This window comes from Equus przewalskii, chromosome 30 (genome assembly GCF_037783145.1).
Source record: "Equus przewalskii isolate Varuska chromosome 30, EquPr2, whole genome shotgun sequence".
NCBI classification, from domain to species: domain Eukaryota; kingdom Metazoa; phylum Chordata; class Mammalia; order Perissodactyla; family Equidae; genus Equus; species Equus przewalskii.
Genome location: NC_091860.1, coordinates 2,078,761 through 2,101,012, shown reverse-complemented (window position 1 = coordinate 2,101,012; position 22,252 = coordinate 2,078,761). Strand labels below are relative to the sequence as shown.

The window sequence follows — 22,252 nt, the reverse complement described above, 5'->3', positions numbered from 1 at the left end:
GGAAATAAGAACTACACAAGACTATGCAAACAGATTTCTAAAATAGCATATTTAGGTATGGAAAGGTTAAGAGCCTTAGCTGGGTATCAATGCCTTTTCCAATAAATTAGAATACTTGAGTCAAGTAAGACAAAAAAAGAAGACCCTTATTTACCTTATGGTTTACTCAGCTAGATCGTTGTGGGAAAACAAATAAGACCTAATATACTAAGAATTGTACAATAGTTTAATATTTAATAAAGCATGCTGTAAAACAGAAGAGTCATGTTATCACACTAACCTAAAAAAATTAGTTACCAACCTCTTGCTTTCAGAAAGATGTCTTTTCTAGTGAAAAAAGAGAGAGAAAGCAAAGTGAAACATTCACAATACATAGTCTTAGAAATCAGCATATGTGTAAATTTGATGAGTCTTTTAACCTATACTATTTTTTTTGAGGGAAATTAGCCCTGAGCTAACATCTGCCACGAATCTTCCTCTTTTTGCTGAGGAAGACTGGCCCTGAGCTAACATCCTTGCCCATCTTCCTCTACTGTATATGTAGGATGCCTGCCACAGCATGGCTTGACAAGCGGTATGCAGGTCTGCACCGGGGATCCAAACCAGAGAACCCTGGGCCGCCAAAGCAAAACATGCAAACTTAACTGCTACACCACGGGCTGGCCCCTAATCTGTACTATTTGTAACAAGTTACTCACTTGTAGCTTAGTTCCTGGTCACATTTCCCCATGACTGTTTAGGAAGGTAGGAAAGACTGGAGGCATGACCTCCTTGCACTGATAACACTTGATTATCTGTTTTTATTTTAAATTATCAAACAGTAAAATTCATTGGAGGAGGAGTGTATGGTTCTATCAGTTCTATCACATATATAGATCTGTGTCGTCACCATCACAATCAGGATTCAGAAGAGTTCCGTCACCCCCAACAAGCTCTCTCATCCTCTTTCTTTACATCTCTTTGTTTTCTCTTGATGTCATCATGGTTCTCACCCATATGCTTTCTCATTTAAGTTTTTCTCCCTTCTTCCCAGTCATTTCAGACCAATTAACTCTAGAAAAGAACAAGAGAAAGGACAATGCCTATATCTGTGGGTGGGTACCTAGTAGTGAGAAGAAAGAGGAAGAGGAAACAGGAGAATAGGGCTTCGGGGTATTGGGAAAGCAGGAAACGGATTCAGAACATGGAGTTTCTAGTCTTCCTTCTGCACAAGTCTCATAACCTTCCAAGGAGCCTTGGGTTGCTCATCAATGAAAGTAAGGGATTGGAGACCTTAAACACGCATAACAGAAACAGCACGTGAAAGTCGACACTCCTAAAGAAATATCATAAAATGATTATTTTGGCAATTTTAACAGTTAACGTATAATTTTATTGTAAATCAGATGCTATCTTATATAGATTCTATTTTAAAAAATAGAAAGCACAAATTGTGTAAAAACTTTGAGAAAAAAAGTGGAAAATTGCAATATTATGTCTACTAGCCTAAGGCTTTTTATTAATTAAGACAAAATTATTTTTCACCTTTAGTGGTAGGACACTTAAGTCCAGCTTGCAGAAGAATACTAGAGTAGAAGTGTCCTAAATTTACTTCTAGATTCCACATGTTACAAATCTATGAACAGGCTTTACCTATCTGTGCTGGGAAAGAATATATAAAACATAAAGGTGACAATTGATATTTGCAAAGAAAACAATTTAATCTACAGCATTTGATCTTAGAATAAATATATTTCAAATATTTTGAAGTATATTAGAAGTTTATACATTATGAACAAGTTTTATGTTTTAAGAAGAGAACTACAAACAAAAATCCATTATTTTGTGATCCAAAATCCATTATTTATTTGTTTAATTTGTCTTACGAGGTTAAAAAAAGTAAGGATATTTATACATTTAAATAGTCCCCTTTATTAGAAAACTCCCTAAATTGGAAACTAGTCCAGAGCAGTCAAGTCTGCTTCAAGATGCATATTTACTTCTGAGAGTGTTAATTTGGTTCCAAGAATAAGGTCAGAAAACAGTGCAATTACAGTAAGATTTGATAGTTTTGGACATGCCCTCCTTTAATGGGCTGATACTTTTGTCGATGAAAATAATCCATAACCAATCTATAAATGAAAATTGGGGTGAGTTTATTCTGAGCTGAAATCTGAGGACCATGGCCCGGGGACTTTCATCCCGAAGGAAGAAAGGGCACCAAAGAAGTGAGGTGTGCAGAGTGGTTATATACCCCCATTCAGGAAGTTTCACATATGTTTGAAATGTCCCTCCCACAATAGCCACAAGATTGCCCTGTCAGCACAGCACTTGATGGACACAGCAGGTAGTGGGTCTGCTCTCTCGGAGGGCGCAGCAGGAGGCAAGTCTATTGTCTTGAGCTGGGTGGTCACAGGTGAGCACAGCAATCAGTTTCTAGCCTAAGGAAAGATGCTTAATCCTCAAAGAAATGCCAACGTTGGGAGGGGGAGGGAAGTTGCACCTTTATCTCAAGGGCCTTTGCTCTTGCCGTAGGGAATATCTAAAGCAGATATACAATGCATGCTCAACGGCCACTGTCAGGCCCTTTTGGAAAGACAAGGTCAGGCCGAATTAGGTTTACACAAAATGGCTTCCTCATATACCCCAATATATCCTATTACTTGCCATTTTTATTTGTCACTTTCCAATGTTATCTCCTTCTACCCACCCAATCTATCCTGTTACTACACGAAACTTCTTACTATTTCTAGACAAATTAGGTCCTTTAAAGACGCTTCGCCTTTGTGTACACTGTCCGTCTATCGAGAATATCTTTACTCTTCTCTACAAGTGAAAGTCCTATTCTTCCTACCAGACTCTATTCTCCAGACCTCTTGCCACTACCATCAAGACAAACTGGTATTGATATTCCCAGTTCCACATGAACACCTGCCCTCTCATACTGCAACTTATCTATTCACATATAGGTCTCCCTTACTATATGTCAAGAACTGCGAAGGGTCTGAGAATTCACACTACTTGCAAGCAGACAAGTTGTCACAGTTTCATAGATGCTGGCAGAAGACGCAAAACTCATGGGTCAGAGACAAGGTTTTTGTTACTTACAGCACAGCAAAAAACGTGAGCTTCATCTTCATACTGGTTTCCCTTGCCTCCCCTCCCCCACAAGTGTCACCTGGAGCAGCCCAAGTGACTGTTGAGCACAAAGTGGGTTTGTGTTATAGCTAAGGAACCCCCAACTCAGAAATCTCAACTTGGGGTCCGGCTCAGTAGCTCAGCACTTAAGTGCACATGTTCTGCTTCTTGGTGGCCTGGGGTTCGCCGGTTCAGATCCCGGGTGTGGACATGGCACCGCTTGGCAAGCCATGCTGTGGTGGGCATCCCACATATAAAGTAGAGGAAGATGGGCACGGATGTTAGCTCAGGGCCAGTCTTCCTCAGCAAAAAGAGGAGGATTGGCAGCAGTTAGCTCAGGGCTAATCTTCCTCAAAAAAAAAAAAAGTGAAAACAAAAGAAATCTCAACTTGCAGAAAGACTGCCTTATGAAGGAGTTTGGCGTTTGAGGAAGTGCAAGAGGACTAATGTGGCTGGAGTGGAGGGTACACATAAGACAGTGAGAATGACCAGGCTGGAAAATGAGGCAGGAGTCAGAGCACAGCCTCCTTAGAACTATTGTCTAGGGATTATAAGGTCCTCAGGAAAAGCTCGCTAACCAGATTCACATGAGGCCCATTTCCAACCAGAAAATCAATTTAAGCATTGATTCCAAAGCTTACTTCTGAAATCGAGAACATTAGCTTGCTCAGTAAGAAAACAGAACTGAGAGATGACGTATCTACCACATAAATATGCATAACTATGTGGCCCAGCAATTTCCCACCCATCCAAATCATTCGTTCATGCAATTAACATTTCTTGAGTGTCCAGTCAGATATATTTCAGCCTTCTTATATAGTCCCTAGTGTTTTGAACATAGCAGTTTATCAATAGCTTTCAATCTAGTGTTGACAGATAATTCCCCATGGGTCTCTCATATTCCTGTACATCTTGCAGACAGAAGCACTGACCTCTTTTGTTCCAGACTATGTTTTCAAGGATGTTGTCAAAGGACAAGCATACTTTGTCCAGGACAATTTATACTGCCTCTTCTCCAAGCTAACTCCTACCCATCCTTCAAGATTCAGCTGAAAAGCTTCTTGTTCAGGGAAGCCAACCTGCCCCTTAGACTTGATTGGCGTCCTGTTTCATGTCTCGTAACTTTTTGTACTTTCCCTTCATAACTCTTATCACAAGCGTAGTCAAGTAATTCTTTGCATGATTGTTTATATAATGTCTGTCTCCTGCTCTTGATTATAAATTCTGGCTGGGCAGGGACCATATATATCTCGTACCACTTTATCCCTGGACCTGCTACAGTGCTTGAGACATAGTAAATCCTAAAAGATAATTGTTGAAGCAATGAATGAGGAGCAATATTGAAGCTGACTTGACTATCACCACCACCTCTAACTACCCTATAAAATGTGAATCTGCCTCTGAGATAAGAGGGTGGCATCAGTGTCACCACACACTCATAGCTTATGACTAGCAGTCATCACTAAGCATACTCTTTCCTGTTGAGACCTAAGACTAATCTCGAGTCCTTCTCAACACAATGGGAGTGTCCAGGAAGCCACAGTTGACCAGAGTTAGTTGAAATCCATTTACTATTTCTTGATGTATTTGTTTTGGTGATTGATTGCCTATGCTTGGGTGATTGATTCCATTATAAATTCAATTCAACAAAAATGTATGAGTCACTGTAGAGAATAAACTACCTAATAATACATCGTCACTGTCTGTATCAGTCAGGACTCTTTCAACTGCAAGCGGCAGAAACAAGTTTAAGCACAAAAGAAATGTATTGGTTCATGTAACCGTGAAGTCCAGAGGGCCAGGTGGCACAGCTGGATCCCCGAAAGCAGTACTTTTTGAATGTTAATGTCCACACAAATCATTTGAGATCTTCTTACAATGCAAATTTTGCTTCGTAGATCTGAGAGGGGCCTGACATTCTGCATTTCTAACAAGCTCCTCACTGATGTTGATGATTCTCATCCAGGACCACACTTTGAGTAGCAAGCTTCTCAAGTAAAGATGCAGGGCAACCATGGTGCATGGAGTATACTGCTCTAAGGAGTTTCCAATCCAGTTACTTTTATTAATGTGTATAGGCAGCATATAGGTTGATAAAATGAATTAGGCAGAATACACTCTGCATTTTCCTCTCCACTAATACATTTCAAATCTACACTGGTTATAGTATTCCAAGGTATTCGAGTTGGTCTTCTCATTTATAGGATGCTGTGGGGCACATGAAAGGGGCATCTAACCCAGTCTTAGACACGAGAGATGTTAGTTCATCCAGCACCATCCCAACTCTCTTCTCCTTTGCCTGCCTCTCCATAGAGCAAACACTTCCTTGCAGCTCAAATGGCCTTGTGACATGTTTCTGGCCAATTAGGAAGTAGGCAAAATTCCCAGGGGAAAATGATCTTTCCTGAGTAAAAAAACCGCAAAATCTCATAAGAAGGTTATTGTCCTTTACCCTTTATCCCTTGTCTTTTTCTTCCTACCTGAACTTGGGTACAGTGCCTTCAGAGGCAGCAGCCACAAAGGGACCACAAGGACAAAAGCCACACTCTACGGATAGTATAGCAAAAAGAGAGAAGAATCCTAGGGGCCGGCCCAGTGGCACAACGGTTGAGTGCACACGTTCCGCTTCTCAGCTGCCTGGGGTTTGCTGGTTCGGATCCCAGGTGTGGACATGACACCGCTTGGCAAAAGCCATGCTGTGGTAGGCGTCCCACATATAGAGTAGAGGAAGATGGGCATGGATGTTAGCTCAGGGCAGTCTTCCTCAGCCAAAAGAGGAGGATTGGCAGTAGTTAGCTCAGGGCTCATCTTCCTCAAAAAAAAAAAAAAGAAGAATCCTGGGTCCTTGTAAATATCGCTGAGCCACTACAGACCCCTGCATTTGTTATTTAGTGAGACAAATAAACCCATTAGATGTTCAAGTCACTGTTGGTTTTATTTTACTCCCAGCCCAATGCATTTCTAACCAATACAAAAACCTTCCTTATGGAAAGATGTGTAACCTGAAACACAAAACCTAAATAGGCAGTATCCAGGCCAAGGGAGAACCTGTTATTTGTGTTTAAATTCAGATTCAATTTATAAAACTTGAATTAAAAGCCAAGTTTGTCATAAACGTTTAAGCTCAATTTACAAATCTTAATTTGGTTACAAATCAAGTACACTTTGTATGAAAATTTAAAAAATGTGTCTTCACTTCTTGCTATTAATGCTCAATTAGTTTATAATTTTGACAGATTAAATTTCTATAAAGCCTTCCCAAACGTATACAAGCTTTATTAAGTAATTTCCACCAAACTTTTTAAATCACAATCACAAATTCAATGTATCAAAATTGTTCAAGCATTTCACAGTTTAAACAAAGCAATGATAACCTTACAGCAATAATGACAAATCTTCCTTAGGACGTAAGCAGTATTACAAACCTCTGTCTCACACAGGTTACAAACGTACCAGTTTACTAAATCAGACTCTTTTAACTCACATTCTCCTAAATATTTCATATTAAAACTATATTCTGTCAGTCTCAAACACTTTAAAATATAAGAATAACATAGACAAGTTATGCAATTACTACAAAACTTATTCCTAAAACAAACAAGAGAGTATTAACACTATAGGTTTAATTTCCTTTTTCTGCATTTCTATATTTATTTCTACCTCTTCCCAGGGCTTCAATTTCACTTTCTCAGCTTAGGAGAACAGAAATGACCTTGGACTCACTGAGATCAGCCCATCTAAGATTCAGAACTGTGTGGAGGTGGGTGAGAGTCAGAGGCTCCTGACCAGGACGTTGGTCCAGGATGCTACTTCCAGGGTGATTTGAATTTATTTTGCAGTAACACACTGAGCCTTTCTTGTTGACAGATCTATCTGCTTTGGGAATAAGGGATCCCGAGTCCTTGACTTTCAGTTAGGATCTAGAATAAGTTTGGATTTTGCGTAAGTTTTATGTGTCCTCTGGGTGTACCTTAAGTTCCAACCTCACCTGTTTTTTACTTCACTTTACTATACAATTTCATATGGCCTGATTAGGATAGATTGGATTAGCATTTCTTATCTAAATTACAGCAAGTATCTTTATTGTCTGATTTACACTGAAGGGGCATTGTGGCTCCTTTATATGTTCTCTGGAGGTCTCCCCAACCACCATTTTCCAGCCATTCTATTGATATTCCCCCTCTTATTGATGAGCTACACTATTACTAATCAAATGTTGTTAGGATCTTTAAAGTAAAAATTAACAGAATGATTTGTATTGTTCATCTGTAATAAGCACAAAGCAGCAAAACTAACACGAAAACAATACAAATCAGGTGAATAACAAGATTTAATGTTAACATGTCCTAATAGAGCCACTTATTTGAGTGGGAATTTACAACTACTCTTTTGGTACATTGTTCTTTTTTTGAGAGGATTTTATTTATTATTTATTCATTTAATTTATTTTTCTAGCTTTATTGATATATAACATTGTGTAGAGTAATGGATGCAATGTGATGATTTGGTACATGTATATATTGTGTAACGTGATAAACAAATGGCAAGCAATAGGATGTATTGGAGTACATGAGGAAGCCATTTGATGGAAACCTAATTCGGCCTGACGTTGTTTTTCCAAAAGGGCCTGGCATGGCCACTGAGTGTGCATTGTATATCTGCTTTAAGCATTTGCTGTGTCCCAAAGACAAGAACAAATGCCCTTAAGATAAAGGTGCAACTTCCCCCACACTGGCATTTCCTTAAGAATAAGTACTTTTCCCTAGGCTAGGAACTGATTGCTGTGCCCACCCTGTGACAACCCAGCCGACAGAGCAGTCTCGTGACTACTGTAAAAGGGACATTTCAATCATGTGATACATCTTCTTTGACGGTATAAAACCACTCTGTACATCCCAGTTCTTTGGTGACCTTCCTTCCTTGGGGAAGGAAGTCCCCAGGCTAAGCTCGTCCTCAGATCTGGCTCATAATAAACTCATCCCAATTTTCACTTATAGATTTGTTATGGATTATTTTTGTTGACAAATGTTTAGCACAATGAGGTTAGTTAACACATTCTTTACTTAACACAATTACCGTTTTGTTGTTGTTATTATGGTGAGAACATTGAAGCTCTACTCTCGCAGCCACTTTCAAGTATACAATGCAGTACGGTTAATAGAGTCACCATGCTGCACCCCGTGACTCCAGAACTTATTCATCTTATACGGGAAAGTTTGCCCCCTTTGACCAACATCTCCCCACTTCCCCAACCCTTCAACCATCGTTCTACTCTCTGTTTCTACGAGTTCAATGTTTTCGGATTCTACGTATAAGTGAGATCATACAGTATTTGTCTTTCTCTCTCTGAGCTTATTTCACCTAGCATAAAGCTCTCAGGGTCCATCCATGTTGCCACAAACGGCAGGATTTCCTTCTTTCTCATGGATAGATGATATTCCATTGTATATTTGTACCATATTTTCTTGATCCGTTCATCACTGATAGACACATGTTATTTCCATGTCTTGGGTATTGTGAATAATGCTGTAAAGAATGTGGGGGTGCAGATATCTCTTTAGATAGTGATTTCATTTCCTTCAGACATATAACCAGAGCTGGGATCGCTGGATCATATGGTAGTTCTACTTTGCATTTTTTGAGGAAACTCCATACTGTTTTCCATAGTGGCTGCACCAACTTACATTCTTATCAACAGTGCACCAGGGTTCCCTTTCCTCAACATCCTTGCCAGCATTTGCTATCTCTTCTCTTTTTGATAACAGCCATTCTAACAAGTGTGAGGTGATATCTCATTGTGGTTTTGACTTGCATTTCCCTGACGATTAGTGATGTTGAGCACCTCTTCATGTACTAATTGGCCATTTGTATGTCTTCTTTGGGAAAAATATCTATTCAAGTCCTCTGACCATTTTTTAATCAGACTGTTTGCTTTGCTGAGTTGTAGAAGTTCTTTATATATTTTGAATATTAACCTCTTATTTTTTCTTTTTTTTAAAGATTGGCACCTGGGGGCTGGCCCCGTGGCCGAGTGGTTAAGTTCACGCACTCCGCTGCAGGCGGCCCAGTGTTTTGTTGGTTCGAATCCTGGGCGCGGACATGGCACTGCTCATCAAGCCACGCTGAGGCAGCGTCCCACATGCCACAACTAGAAGGACCCACAACGAAGAATATACAACTATGTACCGGGGGGCTTTGGGGAGAAAAAGGAAAAAATAAAATCTTTAAAAAAAAAAAAAAAAAAAAAAGATTGGCACCTGAACTAAAATCTGTTGCCAATCTTCTTTTCTTCTTCTTTTCTTCTTCTCTTTCTCCTTCTCCTCCCCAAAACCCCCCAGTACATAGTTGTATATTCTAGTTGTGAGTGCCTCTGGTTGTGCTATGTGGGACACTGCCTCAGCATGGCCTGATGAGCAGCACCATGTCCATGCCCAGGATCCGAACTGGTGAAACTCTGGACCACCAAAGCAGAGCATGTGAATTTAACCACTAGGCCACCGGGCTGGCTCCTAACCTCTTATTTTTTGTTTTTCTTTTGGGTTTTTTTGCTGGGAAAGATTTGCCCTGAGCTAACATCAGTTGCCAATTGTCCTCTCTTTTTTTTTTCCCCTAAGCCCCAGTAGTTATATATTCTAGTTGTAAATCCTTCCAGTTCTTCAATGTCAGCTGCTACCATAGCATGGCTACTGACAAACAAGTACTGTGGTTCCGTGGCTGGAAACCAAACCTGGGCCACTACAGTGGAGCATGCAGAACTTTAACCACTAGGCCATCAGGGCTGGCTCTGAATATTAACCTCTTATCAAATAAACGGTTTACAAATGTTTTCTTCCATTCCATAGGTTGTCTATTCATTCTGTTGATTGTTTCTTTCCCTGTGCAGAAGCTATTTCATTTGATGTAGTCCCACTTGTTTATTTTCACTTTTATTGCTTGTCCTTTTGCTGTGATATTCAAAAAAATCATTGCTAAGATTGATGTCAGGAGCTTACCACGTAGGTTTTCTCCTCAAGTTTTATGGTTTGGGGTCTTATGTTTAAGTCCTGTCAACACAAATAACCAATACAATTCTTTAGATAGGAGAGATTAGGTGAGTTTTACTTGAGCCACGCTGACAATTATAACTGGGGAGGCAGTCTCCATAGAGGAAGAAAGCCCTCCAGAGAAGCATGATTTTCAGTACAGTTTTATACCTTTTTTGAAAAAAGAGCATATGTCAACCATGCCTAGATACGTATTCATCAAAGTTTCAAAGAGCTCTTCAGTGGTACATTAGCAGGTCAACATGACCCTGATGTCTGGGGAAGAAAACTTATCTTCAAAGGAGTACCATCACTGGTGAAACTGGTGTCGTAGGAAAGGAAGCATGCATCCTTATCTTCAAGGAATGCATTCTTTCACTTTGAGATAATGTTTAATGCATTCTTTAGCGGTTAAAGCAGATGTACAAAGTATGTTTGATAGTCCATAAATCAGGCTTCTTTTGTTCAAGCTGAGTCAGTTTAAACCAGAATAGCTACCCCATATACATCAATATGTGGAAATTTCTTGTCAGTCCTTAATCCATTTTGAGTTAATTATTTTTTTTTTTGAGGAAGATTAGCCCTGAGCTAACTTCTGCTACCAATCCTCCTCTTTTTGCTGAGGAAGACTGGCCCTGAGCTAACATCCGTGCCCATCTTCCTCTACATTATATGTAGGACACCTACCACAGCATGGCATGCCAAGCGGTGCCATGTCCACACCCGGGATCTGAACCAGCGAACCCTGGGCTGCCAAAGTGCAACGTGCACACTTAACCATTGTGCCACCAGACTGGCCCCTTGAGTTAATTTTTGAGTGATGTAAGATTGGGGTCCACTTTCATTCTTTTGCAGGTAGATATCCAGTTTCCCCAACACCATTTATTGAAGAGACTATCTTTTCTTCATTGAGTATTCTTGGCCTCCTTATCAAATATTAATTGACCGTATATGCATGAGTGTATTTCTGGGCACTTGATTCTGTTCCATTGGTCTATGTGTCTGCTTTTATGCCAGTACCCTGGTGTTTTGATTCCTAAAGCTTTGTAACATGGTTTGAAATCAGGAAGAGTGATGCCTCCAGCTTTTTCTTTCTCAAGAATGCTTTGGCTATTCGGGATCTTTTATGGTTCCATGTGCCTTTTAGGATTGTTTTTTCTGTTTCTGTGAAAAATACCATTGGAACGTTAATAGAGATTTCACTGAATCTAGAGATGGCTTTGTGTAGTATGGAAATTTCTATAATACTAACTCTTCTGATCCATGAACATGGGATATCTTTCCATTTATGTGTTTTCAATTTCTTTCATCAGTGTCTTAGTTTACAGTATATAGATCTTTCCTTCATTGGTTAAATTTATTATTCTTAAGTATTTTATTATTTTTGGTGTTATTGTAAAAGAAATGGTTTCTTTTTTCTTTTTCTGGTAGTTCATTGTTAATGTATATAAATGCAACTGATTTTTGCCCATTGATTTTGTATCCTGAAACTTGACTGAATTAGTTTATTATTTCTATCTGTTTTTTGGTGAAGTCTTCAGGATTTTATATATATATATATATATACACAAGATCATATCATCAGCTAAGAGAGACAATTTTACTTCTTCCTTTCTGATTTGCATGCCTTTTACTTCTTTTTCTTGCCTAATTGCTCTAACTAGGACTTTCAGTACTATGTTGAAAAGGATTGGTGAGAGTGGGCACTCTTGTCTTGTTCTGGACCTTGGAGGAAAAGCTTTCAACTTTTCACCACTGAGTATCATGTTAGCTATGGGCTTGTCATATATGGCCTTTCTTATGTTGAGGTATGTTCCTTCTATACTCAATTTGTCAAGAGTTTTTCATCATGAAAGGATGTTGAATTTTGTCAAATGCTTTTTCTGCTTCTATTGAGATGATCATAGGGGTTTTGTCTTTCATTCTACTAATGTGGTGTATCACATTTATTGATTTGCATTTGTTGAACCATCCTTGCCTCCCCAGAATAAATCCCGTTTGATTATGGTGTATGATCCTTTTACTGTGCTGTTGAATTTTGCTTGTTAGTATTTTGTTGATCGTTTTTGCATCCATCTTCATTAGGGAAATTGTCTTGTAATTATAATTTCATTGTCTGGCTTTGGTATCAAGGTGATGTTGGCCTCATAAAATGGTTTGCAAATCTTCCTTTCCTTCAATTTTTTGGAAGAGTTTGAGAAGAATTGATGTTAATTCTTTAAATATTTGACAGAATTCACCAGTGAAGCCATCTGGTCTTAGGGTTTTCTTTTTTGGGAGGATTTTTTTGTTTTTTTCTGTTCATTCTTTTTTCTTTTTTATTGTGGTCATAATAGTTTATAACACTGTGAAATTTCAGTTGTACATTATTATTTGTCAGACACCATATAAATGTGCCCCATCACCCCTTGTGCCCACCCCCCACCCCTTTCTCCCTGGTAACCACTAAACTGTTCTGTTTGTTTGCAAGTTGTTTATCTTCCACAGATGAGTGAAATCATATGGTGTTTGTCTTTGTCTGGCTTATTTCACTTAATGTGAGCATTTTGATTACTAAAGCAATCTCCTTATTTGTTATTGGTCTGCTCAGATTTTCTATTTCTTCATGATTCAGTCTTGGTAGGTTCATGTTTCTAGGAATTTATCCATTTTTTTTCTTTTTTTAAAATTGTTTTAGCTATTCTTTTTTTTTTTTTTTTTAAAGTTTGGCATCTGAGCTAACAACTGTTGCCAATCTTCTTTTTTTTTCGTTTTTTCTCCCCAAATCCCCCCAGTATATAGTTGTAAATTTTTTCAGTTGTGGGTCCTTCTAGTTGTGGCATGTGGGATGCTGCCTCAACATGGCCTGATGAGTGGTGCCATGTCTGCACCCAGGATCCAAACCAGTGAAACCCTGGGCCACCGAAGTGGAGCGTGTGAGCTTAACCACTCGGCTACGGGGCCATCCCCTATCCATTTCTTCTAAGTTATCAAGTTTGTTGGCATATAATTGTTCAAAGTAGTCTCTTATAATCCTTTATAATTCTGTAGTATCACTTGTAATGTCTCCACTTTCACTTATAATTTTATTTATTTGACTCCTTTCTCTTTTTTTCTGGTAATTCTAGCTAAAGCCTTGTCAATTTTGTTTATCTTTTTAAAAAACCACCTCTTAGTTTCATTGATATTTTCTATTGTGTTTATATCCTCTATTTCATCTATTTTTTTCTCTGATCTTTGTTATCTCCTTCCTTTTGCTAACTTTTGGCTTAGTTTGTTCTTTCTCTAGTTCCTTGAGATGTAAAGTAAAGTTGTTTATTTCAGGTCTTTCTTTTTTCTTAATATAGGCATTTATCATTATAATTTTCCCTCTTAGCATGCTTTTGCTGCATCCCATAAATTTTGGGATGATGTGCTTCCATTTTCACTTTTTTCAAGATTTTTATTTCTTTTTTGTTTTATTCTTTGACTCGTTGGTTGTACAGGAGAGTGTTGTTTAATTTCCACATATCTGTGAATTTTCCACCTTTCCTCCTGTCATGATATCTAATTTCATATCATTGTGGTTAGAAAAGATACTTGGCATGATTTCATTCTTCTTAAATTTGCTGAAACTTATTCTGTAACCTAACAAATGATCTATCCTGGTGAATGTTCCATATGTGCTTGAGAAGAATGTGTATTCTGCTGCTGTTGAATGGAATGTTCCATAGGCATCTGTTAGGTCTATTTGGTCTAAAGCATAGTTCAAGTCCAATGCTTCCTTATTAGTTTTCTGTCCTGATGGTCCAGCCATCGTTGAAAGTGGGATACTGAAGTCTTCTATTATTGTATTGTTGTCTATTAATCCATTTAGATCTGCTAGTATTCATTTAATATATTTAAATGCTCTGATGTTTGATGCATATATATTTATAATTGTTATACCCTCTAGATGAATTGATCCCTTTATCATTATATAATGACCTTTTTTGTCTCTTGTTACCATTTTTGGCTTAAAGTCTATTTTGTCTGATGTAAGTATAGCTATCCCTCTTCTCTTTTGGATTCCATTTGTGTCAAATATCTCTTCCATCCTATCACTTTCAGCCTTTGTGTGTCCTTGAAGCCGAAGTGAGTCTCTTGTAGGCAGCATTTTGTTGAGTCTTTTTTTAAAATTTTTACTTATTTTTTTTCTTTAGGAAGATTAGCCCTGAGCTAACTACTGCCAATCCTCCTCTTTTTTTTGCTGAGGAAGACTGGCCCTGAGCTAACATCCATGCCCATCATCCTCTACTTTATACATGGGACGCCTGCCACAGCATGACTTTTGCCAAGCCGTACCATGTGCGCACCCAGGATCCGAACCAGTGAACCCCGGGCCGCTGAGAAGCATAACGTGCAAACTTAACTGCTGCACCACTGGGCCAGCCCCAGATGGGTCTTTTTTTTAATCCATTCAGCCACTCTATGCCTTTTAATTGGAGAATTTAATCCACTTACATTTAAAGTAATTATTAATAAGTAAGAATTATTGCTATCTTGTAATTGTTTTCTGGCTGTTTGGTAGTTCCTTCCTCCCTCGCTTGCTGTCTTCTTTTGTGAACTGATGATTTTCCACAGTGGTACACTTTGATTCCTTTCTCTTTATCTTGTGTGTATCTACTATAAGTTGTTTTGTGGTTACCCCGAGCGTGGATTTAAACATCTTATAGCTATCCAGTCATAACTCAGAGATATTGCCCTGGTTCCAGGCCACTGCAATAAAGTGAATATGGCAATAAAGCAAGTCACATGAATTTTTTTGTTTCCTAGTGCATATAAAAGTTATGTTTACACTATACCATAGTCTATTAAGTGTGCAATAGTGTTATGTCTAAAAAAACAATGTACATATCTTAATTTTAAAATATTTTTTGCTAAAAAATGCTAATCATCGTCTGAGCCTTTAGTGAGCTGTAATCTTTTTGCGGGGGGAGGGTCTTGTAAAAAATGCAATGTCTGTGAAGCACAATAAAGAAAGCACAATACAATGAGGTACACCCTTAACAGTCAGTTTTAAGCTGATAACGACCTAACTTCAATCGCATACAACATCACTACACTTTTACTATCCCACCTGACATCTGATGTTTTTGATGTCACAATTTACATCTTTTTATGTTGTATATCTATTAACAAATTGTTGTTTCCATAGCTATTTTAAATGCTTTTGTCCTTTAACCTTTATACTAGAATTAAAAGGTTAACACATGACCATATTACATTATTAGAGTATTCTGAATCTGACTATATTCTTATCTTCACGAGTGTGTTGTACATTTTCATATGTCTTAATGTTACCATTAGTGTCCTTTAGTTTCAGCCTGAAGAACTCATTTCAGCATTTCTTCTAAGGCAGATCTAGGGGTGACAAACTCTCTCAGCTTTTGTTGGTTTGAGAAGTCTTTATCTCACCTTCATTTCTGCAGGACACCTTGCTGTGTAAAGTATTCTTGGTTGGCAGTTTTTTTCTTTCAGTATTTTGAATAAATCATGCCATTCTCTCCTGGTCTTAGCTGCATCCTTTTGAACTCCATGTCTACTCAGGTGAGAGAAACTAAAAATAAACAAATGTGCCTACATCAGACTAAAAAACTTCTGCAAGGCAAAGGAAACCATAAACAAAATGAAAAGACAACTCACCAACTGGGAGAGAATATTTGTAAATCATATATCTGACAAGGGTTAATTTCCAAAATATATAAAGAACTCAAACAACTCAACAACAAAAAACTAAACAACCCAATCAAAAAATGGGCAGAGGATCTGAACAGACTTTTTCTTTTTCTTTTCTTTTTTTTTTTTTTTTGAGGAAGATTAGCCCTGAGCTAACTGCTGCCAATCCTCCTCTTTTTGCTGAGAAAGACTGGCCCTGAGCTAATATCAATGCCCATCTTCCTCTACTTGATATATGGGACGCCTACCACAGCATGGCTTTTGCCAAGTGGTGCCATGTCTGCACTCGGGATCCGAACTGGCAAACTTGGGGCTACCAAGAAGTGGAACGTGTGCACTTAACTGCTGCGTCACCGGGCAGGCCCCACAGACTTCTACCAAAGAAGATATACAGATGGCCAAAAGACACATAAAAAGATATTCAACATCACTAATTATTAGGGAAATGCAAATCAAAACTACAATGAGATATCACCTTACACCTGTCAGAATGGCTATAATTAACAAGACAGAAAATAACAAATGTCAGAGAGGATATGGAGAAAAGGGAACCCTCATACACTGCTAGAGGGAATGCAAACTGTTGCAGACACTATGGGAAACAGTATGAAGATTTCTCAAAAAATTAAAAATAAAAATACCACATGATCCAGGTATCCCACTACTGGGTATTTATCCAAAGAACATGAAATCAACAATTCAAAGAGATTTATGCACCCCTATGTTCATTGCAGCATTATTCACAATAGCCAAGATGTGGAAGCAACCCAAGTGCCCAACAACTGGTGAATGGCTAAAGAAGTGGTATATATATACAATGGAATACCACTCAGCCTCAAAAAAAAGACAAAATTGGCCCATTTGCAACAACATGGATGGACCTTGAGGGTATTATTTTAAACGAAATAAGCCAGACAGAGAAAGACAAACACCATCTGACTTCACTCATATGTGGAAGATAAACAAACACATGAAAATAAAGAATGGATTAGTGGTTACCAGAGGGGAAGGGGGTAGAGGGGTGAGCAAAGGGGGTAAAAGGGATGCATACGCATGGTGCCAGAGAAAAACTGGGTTATATATGGGTGGTGAGCATGATGCAGTCTATACGGAAACTGATATATAATAACGTACATCTGAAATTACACAGTTATAAACCAATATGACCTCAATAAAATGAAATTTTAAAAAATCCTCGTATATCTCATTATGAGATGAATTTCCTATAAATTTTATTTTATATGTTTAGGAATCATTTTTTAAAATCCATAATATATTTGTTATTTTGATCAATTGTGTATTATTGACAGTTATGATAATTCAGATGGAATTTTTTAATACTCAGAACTATATGGTTACAGGAAACGAAACATTTTACATTTCTATTTATAAATATACTTTTGTTAGAGATATGTATATGATATAATGATCAATAAAAGACTTTCAATCATATAATCTGTATTAAGTAAAGAATGTGGAGAGGAGGTAAATGGAATGAAAATATGAATTCAAGGAATAAAAGGAACTACGTAAAATTTCTGACTGTTAAGAAGACCTCTTTCATATGGTTTTAAAGTAAATGTATGTATCAGAATGCCATGATATTTAAATTCAGCTACATACATTTAAAAGAGTGACATATACCTTCACTTCAAAATTTCAATATTTACAAATTGCCATAAATTATCTTCTTTGCAGCTATTTAAACTTTTTTTTAAAAAGATTTTATTTTTTCCTTTTTCTCCCCAAAGCCCCCTGGTACACAGTTGTATATTCTTCGTTGTGGGTCGCTCTAGTTGTGGCATGTGGGACGCCACCTCAGCGTGGCTTGATGAGCAGTGCCATGTCCACGCCCAGGATTCGAACCAACGAAACACTGGGCCGCCTGGAGTGGAGCGTGTGAGCTTAACCACTCGGCCACGGGGCCAGCCCCTATTTAAACTTTTTAAATAAACAATTTCAGACGTCAGTCTAAAAATAAATAAATAAATGTGATACATCAGATTAACAGAATAAAATATAAAAATCATATGATCATCTAAATAAATACAGAAAAAGCATTTGAGAAAATTTAACATCCTTTCATGATAATAACTCTCAACAAATTACATACAGAAGGAATATACATTAACATAGTAAAGACCAATTGTGACAAACCCACAGCTAGTATCACTCTCACTGGTACAAAGCTGAAAGCTTTCTCTCTAAAGATCAAGAACAAGACAACATTCCTGTTACTTCTATTCAACAAAGTACTGGAAGTCCTAGGCCTGGCAATTAGACAAATATATCCAAATTGGAAACAAAGAAGTTAAATTGTCTTTGTTTGTAGATGAAGTGATCTATATATAGAAAATCCTAAAGACTCCACCAAAAAATTGATAGAACTAATAAGCAAATTCAGTAAAGTTTCAGGATACAAAGTCAACATACAAACATCAATTGTGTTGTTATACATTAACAGTAAACTATCTGAAAAAGATATTAAGAAAACAATCCTATTTACACTATCATCAAAAACAATAAAATACTTAGGAATAAATTCAACCAGTGAGGTGAAATATCTGTACACTGAAATGTATAAAACATTGATAAAAGAAACTGAAGAAGATACACATAAATGGAAAGATGTTCCATGTTCATGGACTGGAAAGTTAACATTGTTAAAATGTCCATTGTACCCAAAGAGATCTACAGATTCAAACAATTCCTACCAGAATCCCAATGGCATTGTCACAGAAATAGAAAAGACAATCCTAAAATCTATGTGGAACCATTAAAGACTCCAAATAGCCAAAGAAATCTGGAGAAAGAACAAAGTTGGAGGCATCTTAATTCCTGATTTCTAACTATTTTACAAAGCTATGGTAATCAAAACAGTATGTGACTGGCATAAAAACAGATACAGAAACTAAAGGAACAGCACAGAGAGCCCAGAAATAAACCCGTGCACATACAGTCAACTTAATCTTCAGCAAGGACACCAGGAATACAAAATGGGGAAAGGATAGTCTCTTCAGTAAGTGGTATCCACATGCAAAAGAATGAATTGGATTTATATCTTACACCTACACAAAAATCAATTGAAAATAGATTAAAGACTTTAAACATAAGACCTGAAACATAAAAATTCTAGAAGAAAACATAGGGGAAAAAAATCCCTGACGTTGGTCTTGGCAATGATTTTTTAGATATTACACCAAAAGCACATGCAGCAAAAACAAAAATAAACAAGTGAGATTACATCAAACTAAAAAGCTTCTGCAAAGAAAACAATCAATAAAATGAAAAGGCAATTTATGGAATGGGAGAAAATATTTGCAAACCAAATATCTGATAAGGGGTTAATATGCAAAATATATAAGGAACTTGTACAACTCAATAGCAAAAAAGCGAACAATCTGATTTAAAAATGGGCAGAGGAGTTAAATAGACATTTTTCCAAAGAAGACATATAAGTGGCCAACAAATACATGAAAAGTTTCTCAACATACTAATCATCAGGGAAACGCAAATCAAAACCACAATGAGACATCACCTCACACCTGTTCGGATGCCCATTATCAAAAAATAAGAAAATAACAAGTGTCGGCAAGGATGTGGAGGAAAGAAAACCCTGGTACACTGTTGGTGGGAATGTAAATTAGAATAGCAACTATGGAAAATATATGGAGGTTCCTCAAAAAATTAACAATAAACTTTCATATGATCTCAAAATCCCACTTCTAGATATTTATCCAAATGAATTGAAATTAGAATTGGGAAGAGATACCTGCACTCTCAAGTTCATTACAGCATTATTCACAATAGTCAAGATATGGAAACAACCTACATGTCCATCAATGGATGAATGAATGAAGAAAATGTTTAATATGCACATGATGGAATATTATTTAGCCTCGAAGAGGAAAGAAATCCTGCCTGCCATTTTCGACACCAGGGATGGACCTGGGGGACAATATGCTAAGTGAAATAAATCAGACAGAGAAAGACAGACACCGTATCTCACTTACATGTGGAATCTGAAATAGTCAAATTCATAGAAGCAGAATGTAGAATGATGGTTTCCCAGGTCTGAGGAGGAGGGAAATTGGGAGGTGAAGATCAAAGGGTACGTAGTTTCATTATGTTAGAGAAAAAAGTTCTGGATATCTGCTGTACAACATAGTTCCTTTAGCTAACAATACTGTATTGTATGCTTAAAATTTGCTAAGAGGGTGGAAGTTATGTTAAGTGTTCTTAAAACCATCATCATCATTATCACAAAAAGAGAGGAAGGAAACTGGGAAGTAATGGATATGTCTATGACCTTGGTGGTAATGGTTTCACGGGTGGATACTTAACCCCAAATTCATCAAGTTGTGTATATTAAACATGTTCAGCTTTTCATATCAATCATATCTCAATGAAGTGGTTTAAAAAAATAAAGGAAGGGAGCTGGCCCTGTGGCATACTGGTTAAGCTTAGCATGCTCTGCTCTGGCAGCCCAGGTTCACAGGTTCAGATCCAAGGCGTGAACCTACACCACTCGTCAGCCATGCTGTGGTGGCGACTCACATACAAAATAGAGGAAGACTGACACAGATGTTAGCTCACCCCTATTCTTCCATAAGCAAAAAAAGAGGAAGATTGGCAACAGATGTTAGCTCAGAGTGAATCTTCCTCAGCAAAAAAAAAAAAAAAAAAAGAAAGAAAGAAGGAAAGAAAGAAAGAAAATGGTGCTACAGTACAAAACAGTTTTTGATATGGTGATCCTATATGAGAAGCATGATTTTGCCTTTTTTTCTTAATCATCTTTTAACAAAGGAATTGAACTAAACTTAATTTAGCATATAGTTAAACGTAGAACTTTATACACACTGGATGTCCATAAACTATTTACAAAAATTGTTTTTACTTAACAAAGAAATATTTAGAATGTTTTTAAAAAGCAGAGTTTTAGAAAAACTTAAGGTCATATTCTCTGATCACAATCCTCCCAAAATGATTTTCATTCTAAAACTTGTTTAAATTTATTTTCACCAAAACTACTAGAATTGTAATCCCTTCCTCAAACTGTAATTATACTTACCCCTTTAGTTTATATTTTTATAAGTGTCATCATTTTATTAATGAATTAATAATGCTTAGGTTTCTAGGTTGTTGATGGTGGTCCTGGTGCCATTCATGGAGTTAGAGGATATGAGTAACATCCATACCTCATTATCTCAGCTCTGGGTACCTGAGTATGCTCAACACAGGGGCAGATGTACTTATACCACCATGCTAATAAAGAGATTCTTTGGGGTATTGTTGGGCTATACGTACATGGAAGAACCCGGCATTGGCAGAGAAAAGAATGCCTTGCCCGTAAGCTTAGCAGTCAGCCAAAACTCCAACCCCACAGTTCCTAGGTACTTGAGCAGTATCTCACACAGCAATCTGTCACTCTCAGGTTTAGACACCTTCTGGGTTTAGGAGCCTTTCTTAGTCCACATTTTCCTGACATGGAGGGTGTCTCTCATTTTAAGTATTCTTCTGTAGCTGCCTGTGTCTATTAACTCCAGCCCACACCCCCTTTTACTCTTTCCTTCTAAATCTCTGTTTTCTTTCATTTCCCTGATAAAATTCCTTATCACTCTCTAGGAAATCAAACTCAAATCACTAGCACATGAAAAAAATGTATTTTCATTCCACCCAGAAAAATGTCTTCTTCCAACTTTACTGCATTCTTATTCCAAAAATGGGCTGAAGAACTCCCAAAGCAGGGAAGGAAAATAAAAAGCCATGCGAATTGTTTTCAAAGTTAAACTTCCACATCCTGCGACAAAGAACAAAGAAATATGAGTTAATGTACAAATTATGAGTTCATGTTGTTTTGTTTAGCAACTCAGTTTTGTTCCTGCAACCCTGTGAGGTAGGCAGGACATATTATTATGCCATTTTACAAATGAGAAAATTGACGTCCAGGGATCCTAAGAGACTTCCTTTCATCAGAGACCAGAAACTTGGTCTCGAGAATACTAATCCAGAGTTTTAAATTCTCTGTTTCACCACCTTTAAAAGCCCATTGCTGGGTCACTATTTCAACAGCAAGAAGAGCACTTGGGGACTACTTAGTTGAGAATATAATTTGGCCTTTTTTTTCTTTACTAGAGAGGTACCAAGCGATCAAGAGACATTCATTCGCCTGGCCTCCCTTCAATAGCAGCTTATAACTAGGGGACAGTGGGACAGCCTATGGCTATAGAACCAGTTGCTTTCAGCATGGAACCAACTGGTGTAAATGGAAATCGAACTTTAACCTCATAAGTACCAATGTCTAGCCACACATGAGAAAATATTTTAATATCATCAGAGTAACTTAATCAAAGTCGCTGATTTGATTTTTAGAGTCAATAATTATCCTTACTTTTCTGAAAGTTAGAACGAAGATTTAAGTGACTGAAGTGTCAACA

The 22,252-nt window shown here is 37.5% G+C and overlaps 1 long non-coding RNA gene across 1 annotated transcript; it reads right to left on the bottom strand.

Annotated features, from left to right (window-relative positions):
* Nucleotides 1-959: 959 nt before the first annotated feature.
* LOC139080536 (uncharacterized) lies at nucleotides 960-21,615 on the bottom strand. Its single transcript, XR_011535107.1, has 3 exons — nucleotides 21,123-21,615; nucleotides 15,555-15,696; nucleotides 960-1,053 (listed from the first exon to the last, which is right to left on the bottom strand). It is a non-coding gene; the product is annotated as an uncharacterized lncRNA (long non-coding RNA).
* Nucleotides 21,616-22,252: the final 637 nt, after the last annotated feature.